A 6,755-nucleotide genomic window follows, 5' to 3' on the forward strand; every position below is an offset into this window, starting at 1 on the left:
ATTTCTTAAGGCCAGACACTGCACCTTACAATTGACAAAATGCTTCACAAGTATTTGTTAGTTTTAATTGGTTACAACTTTGAGGTATACATATTAACAATTGAAATGGAGTCTTTTCCAGGTGATGTTGCCACCGGTTGCCATGGAAACATCCAAGATGGCCGCCGCAAGCCTGAAAAAGATGGAAATTAGTTTCAGTTTTTCTCTAAGACCAATAAAGATATTTATATAATTTCAATTGTATAACAAAGCTTGTATGGTGTTGCATACAATGACAGAAAGAAAAATTAAAAAAAGACTGGTATATATTTTTAAAATAATTTTTCAAAATTTCACATTTTTTAGGTTGATTTTTACCCATAATTTATTTTTTAAAATCAAAATGGCCAACAAATTGTAAAAAGTCTCTCTGTTATTGTGTAAAGTAATCCTCTGCCTATATGTACACCAAATTTCATTCAAATCGGGCCAATAATGGTTGAGATCTATGTTCACTAAGATCCAAAATGACGTTAATGGAGAAAATGAGGAAATAAGTTTGTATATGGTTTTCTTCCTTCAGCACCTATTAAACACTTACAAAATCTTAGTTTACTGATGGGATGTATTCAAGATACATAAAACAATGCATGTACAAAGAAATAACAGGACTTAAAACTCCCCAGCACCATACAACAAGCCTTCAGCTGCCTCAACATGAACTCGGTCCCTTTTTTTAGCCTCCCACTTTGCACTACGTTCTATCTTAGATGTCTCCTGGCTTTACTTCCTTGCTTTGAGGGTTCTCACATTATCAAGTCTTTCAATAGAAGCTGCTGTTATTTCATTAGCTTCTATTGCAAGCTTGTTAATTACCTGAGTAATGTGACATGTACCCTCATTGAACGAAGCAATTGCAGATGCCACTGCCCGATGCAACCGCCTTGCACCCACAAAAACGGTCTTCGGACAACGGGACTAGATCACGGAATGCAAGCATTCATTAGCATTCTGTGTCTTGCCTTTCACCATCCTCTTAAGGAGGTTTTCATCAGACATTCTTTGATACACAGGTACCATCTTTTCTGCAATTTCTGCATCGAGACAATGTCTGATGTTGACAAAACTTCCTTAGTATTTTCAACAACAACCTGTGAAAGAATGTTTTGTTTTTGTTGAAATGTCTTAGGATGGAGACCTTCCATTCCAAAAACCAGACAAAACCTTTTCATTGCAGCATGACTGAGTCCTACCTCTGACAGAGCATAAAAATGTCATTGACCTGAAAGGGATTGGTACCAGATTGATTACCTTACCTTTGTGAAGTGTAATTTTTGGCAACACACATCTGACAGTTTTGACATGTCAACATAACGTTTACAGCAAATCCAAATCTATCAAAATTCTCACTCATTTCAAACAACAAAGAACCCTGTTCGTGACATGATAGGCATTCAATCTCTTGAAAAAATAAATTCATTTGTCTCATGTCAATTAACATCCATTGAGGTTTTGGTTCATCATTGTCAAGCACGGGAGATTTGATATTTTCAGCAGCTTTAAATTTTGATAGTTTTATGTCGCTGCGTGAAGTTGCATTCAATAAAAAAAGAATTCTCACCTTCATTGTCTCCAACGGGGATGTTTTCCCCAACGGCGTGGTCCCCGGATGATTCCGATGCATCTAAAACGTCCAAGCTGTCAGAATCTGACACAGGGATGATCGCGCTGTCAACACGGGTCGTAACTCTAACACCGCATTTCGAACGTGCCTGCTTCAACTGACTTGTCCTTCGCCTCCTATTCTAACCAAAGGCGTGTTCTGACCCGTGTTTTGATCTCATTTTAAAAAAATACAACAATTTTCAGTTAAGAAAATATCAAAAACGATGTTTGCCTGTCAATCTTTTCGCAAAGCAGCCGCCATTTTGTATACCTACCGGAAAAGACCGGTGTTTTGTTGCTAAGCCGAATGGTGCATTGTGGGATACGTTTTACTTTATTTGGATCGAACGAATATTCCCGAATGTTGCATTACGGGATATTTCTCCTTAAATGGTAATTTACGTACGAATGACTCGCGGGAAAAACCGACGATAGCCTCACGTGGAATATCTATTTTTAGAATGTTTTTGCACAGAAAGATGGCGGAAACGATCAGCTTTCTATCGATGTATAACATGATGGGGTTCGTTACAGCTGCGGGGGCGTTGTCATGGGTGAAAGTTCAGGTTTTTCCACATTGATTACGATCATATTTAAAAACAATACCACACATTATGATTTTAATAACGTTTTTTATTCAGTAAATGTACACAATATCGTAAAAAACATGTTGCATCACAAAGTACATGTATTATATATGCGAAAAAAATCAAAATCTCGATTTTGACATATTGAAGCAATTATGTTAATTTAAGGTGCCGTGTCTGGCCTTAATTTGTTGAAAATTGAAAACATTTATAACTTCCTGGTATACGAGCTCTGTTCCTAGTTTGTGCCTGCACAGGACTGACCTTGTACTGGTACAATAACTCGACTACCAGCTACATGGGTACGTACAAGTTGCGTATATTTTGCATGGTTTTCATAAATCTTTTTAATGCTTGACTTTTCTCTTCACAATATTTGATATGTTCTATCTGTTAAACAGTGTTTCACAGTTGCTAAACAGTTTCTTTTGCAGTCAATTTCTATCTATTTTGACAAAGGTTTTTTCCCCTGCTCTTTAGAACTTTATGCCTTCATGACCTTTTTTTTTCATAAATCTAAAATAATAATGAGAACCGAATATGGCTGTGCATTGATTAGAGGTTAAGATAGGTTTGTGAGATGCGCGGTATTACCACAACCTTATGAGCATGGTTAGCATACAGAACTATCTGATAGTTTCATCTTTCATTACTGGTCAGGCCGCGTGATCATACACAGACTACAACTTGAAATACAGTTTGGAATCGCTCATCGTTGATCTCGTGTCTTTCTGAATGGATGCTCGTCTGCCTGACCAGCCGGATTTATGTTACCGCTTTCAGTAAATTCTTTTCTTTTCATTTAGTTCTTTCAACACTTGCAGCACCTTTTCAGAGGAATTCCACTAAGGTTATATCAATCAGAGTAATACTTTATTGGATTTTATTTTGAAAGTATGTAATCAGAAATTATTGGTAGAAGTTAGTTGATGTTTTATGTGAATACTATTGGACATTTTAGTTGGCTCTGATTTCAGTGGTATATCCAGATCTTCCGTACGTATGATTTCTTGTACAGACTGTGCACAGAGGGCGTGATGCGGAGGAGAATCTACCCCAATAAGATGAAATAACCTTTGAACACTTGATACTTGTCACTCTACAATAAAACATATTGCATCTCAAGGATTTTAGGTCAAATTCTTTGGTTAGAGCAAAAATACCTCTTAATATTTGTGATTTTCACAGGTTTCTTTATACCTAAAATATGCAATCATGAATTTCCACCCAATCAGTTGTGTGGTACATGTTCCTCATTCTGAATTGCTCGCCAGGTTGTGCTCTCATTAAGGACTTGAAGCTGATACTACCTGCGTTCCTGGAAGTTATGTTTTGTGTGTGTGATAACGATGTTAAGAAAGCAATTTTATTCTATTTGGAAGTTGCCTGTTGTCATGTTGTACTATTTAATTACTCATAATCATGTGAGAATAAAAAATGTTTACTTTTCATGAGTCTGTCTGTTGTCTCTATGGGAGGCTTGGGTAGCTGTGCAGAATTGTCTCCCTTAGGCCCATCAGGACTTGCTGATTGTAGTGTCAACACTGTTATGATCAACACAATACCTGTGCTGTTTTGTTTCACTGAACTGATGAATGTCTACTACAAGTGTCACTTTGGGCTTTCCACCCACATGCTGTGATATGTTTCCGTGGTATGTCGGGTAGGATACACTTCTACCTCAGAAACTGATTCTTACAACTCCTTGGTTCCGAGAATGATGTTGTCTGTAGCTCACACAAAGTATAAGTCAGATTTGTTGCTATTGGAGACAGAATTCTTGAATATTATACACAATAGTTCCTTGGATGTGTTTCTGTTGCCTGATGTATTTATACGCAACATACCTAGGGGATGCATAGAAGAGTCTGATAGTATGTCTTATCAACTCTGATCTGGACTTCTCTGTTACAGAGAGAACCTCTCGTCAGCGGTGAGGTTCCGAAATCCCCACGCCACTCCTGGACAACTAATAAAATACTATCCATGATAATTTCAGCTCCTCCCAACAGAAAAAAAATGTTTATCGTCATGCGAAATGAGTCCTAACACATCTCCATTCCCTCAAGTGGTCCATTTAGTTTGTGCTATCAAACTCTTTTGATTAAAATAACTCTGTTAACTGCCTAAGTTTATTGGTCAAAATGGACTATAGTCAAGCAGTACATTTCTGCAGTCAAGCTGACATCTTTTATTTGCTCTCTGGCACTTGGGCCTAATCCTGCTACTTTTCTCCTAACACATGAATAAGTATTTCTACCCTAAAAAGAAACAGAAGCAATCAATCTTCAATCTCACAGGTTGATGGTTCTTCCTAGTACAATCATCCTACTTGTCTCCATTTACCTATTTGCCCTAGATCATGGTAGAATTTCATAACCATATCAAGTTTACACAAAAGCCTTTCTCCAAAACAGCCTGGTTATGTAAAACTGAAAGTCATGGCAAGAGCTGCAATAATCCCAACTTGCTCACTGTGGATAGATCATCTGCCCAGAAAGCGAAATATCAGTGGTTCGATCCCCGGCTGTGTCATACAAAGATGGTATTCATTTCCCTGCCTGGCTTTAAGGGGATACAATAAGGACTGGTCAGTATACTTTGGCATGGTACCTCACTAACACAACATTAAGCCCCATTTCACCTCTCCCTTTTGTCTCTGTTGGCGCTTAAGGGCCAGTGTTAGGGCTGTGGTTAAAGTTGGTTTGTTTGTTGTTTAACGCCGCACTCAGCAATTTTCCAGCTATATGACGGCGGTCTGTAAATAATCGAGTCTGGACCAGACAATCCAGTGATTAATATAATGAGCATCAATCCACCCAATTGGGATCGATGACATGCATCAACCAAGTCAGTTAGTCAGACCACCCGATCATGTTAGTCGCCTTTTACGGCAAGCACGGGTTGCTGAAGACCTATTCTACCCCGGAATCTTCACAGGGCTGTGGTTAAAGCATCTGGACATCAGGGTTTCATTCTCCACATGAGTACACGTAAACTATGCTTGTCGTAAGAGACGACTAACGGGATTGGGTGGTCAGGCTCGCTTACTTGGTTGATGCATGTCATCGTATCCAAAGTGTGTGGATTGATGCTCATGTCAATCACTGGATTGTCTGGTCCAGACTTGATTATTTACAGACTGCCGTCATATAGCTGGAATATTGCCGAGTGTGGCGTTAAACAACAAACAAAACAAAACAAAAACAATGAATGAACACCATACGTGATGTGCCTGCCATTATACTTGTCTTCACTGTTTTAAAAATAATCATGAAGACAATTCTTAAATTGTTGCTACAATCAGCAATATTGCAGCCAAATGGTTGTTGCCTGTAAATAGTTGAGGATGGAGCAGATCCAGTGATTGACCTAAAGAGCAACGAACCACGTCCATCCGATCCATGAAGTCCACATTGGGGACAAAATCCCCAAGGGGAAACTGGTATAATTATGGAAGACCACAAGGATTAATGGTCATAATGGCAATGCTGCCACAGATTTCAGAAAATGTGAACTCATATGAGAACATGTTCGCTCCTTTTGCCATCCCACTTCTATTCTGTGATGTGCTGGGGGCACGGGTGGCCCAGTCGTCTAAGGCGCCATGATTTGCTGCGCAGTGTTGCGTCACTGGGCATGCCAGAAACCTATGATTGTGGGTTCGAATCCTGGTTAGCCCGGATTATGTTCTAGGTTTGTCAGCACCATACCTCAATCTCATTAAAATAAGATCTTAGTTGTCGCTATCGCTAAACAAAGATCTGAGGACATCCCATTACAGATCACTTCAGAACGACCTTTCATCTGACCAATCAAATTGTTGCTTACCAGATCATGAAAGTGACAGTTGGAATGTGTTTTCTAGGCATGCAATCTCGAAAACGTCAACACAGTGTATTCCGAACGACAGTTACGGCCCGTGCGACTGATTCTTTCAAAGTTATAGTCTATCTCTCACTTCCGTGGGATAAACATTTGAGGCGTTGCACAGTATGTGGGGAGCACTGCCATACAATCTCAACCATGTATTAGACATTCCGGATTGTTCGTTCTCAACCATATATTAGACATTCCGGAATGTTCATTTGTTCAGTTTTCAAAATTTTAATCGAGAACTGTGTCAACATACTTTTCAAGCGTAGTCTGAAATGGAAGTCGCCAGGTTGAAACGAGTGCCGTAAAGCTAGAGAAAGCTGCTTTCTAATTGGCTTATGTCGACTTCTTGTTAGTCATTTCAGTGGTCGGTCAAAGTTCGCAAATGGTTGTTCTGACGTGTCCTCAGATGTTGGTTTGTGCTTGTTGGTTTCACCAAAGTGGTAAACGTAGGAGACCTGCATCACTTCAGGCTTTCCCCCAACATTAAGCTGACATGCCGTGATATAACTGTAATACTGTTAAAAGCGGTTTTAAACCCAACTCACTCACTCTGTGATATGCCAATCACTCTGAGAGGTGCGGGAATGGACACAAGGAGTGAGTGAGGATGGTTTTATCAATATTCCACCAATATCCCGGCTGGGG

At 39.3% G+C, this 6,755-nt stretch overlaps 1 long non-coding RNA gene across 1 annotated transcript; it reads right to left on the minus strand.

The window, feature by feature from the left end:
* Positions 1 to 48: 48 nt before the first annotated feature.
* Positions 49 to 1,762, minus strand: LOC124124441. The gene is made up of 2 exons (XR_006859485.2): positions 1,601 to 1,762; positions 49 to 172 (listed from the first exon to the last, which is right to left on the minus strand). It is a non-coding gene; the product is annotated as an uncharacterized LOC124124441 (long non-coding RNA).
* Between the last annotated feature and the right edge of the window lie 4,993 nt (positions 1,763 to 6,755).

This window comes from Haliotis rufescens, unplaced genomic scaffold (assembly GCF_023055435.1).
Source record: "Haliotis rufescens isolate VD_foot unplaced genomic scaffold, xgHalRufe1.0.p SCAF_35, whole genome shotgun sequence".
In the NCBI taxonomy this organism is placed as follows: Eukaryota; Metazoa; Mollusca; class Gastropoda; order Lepetellida; family Haliotidae; genus Haliotis; species Haliotis rufescens.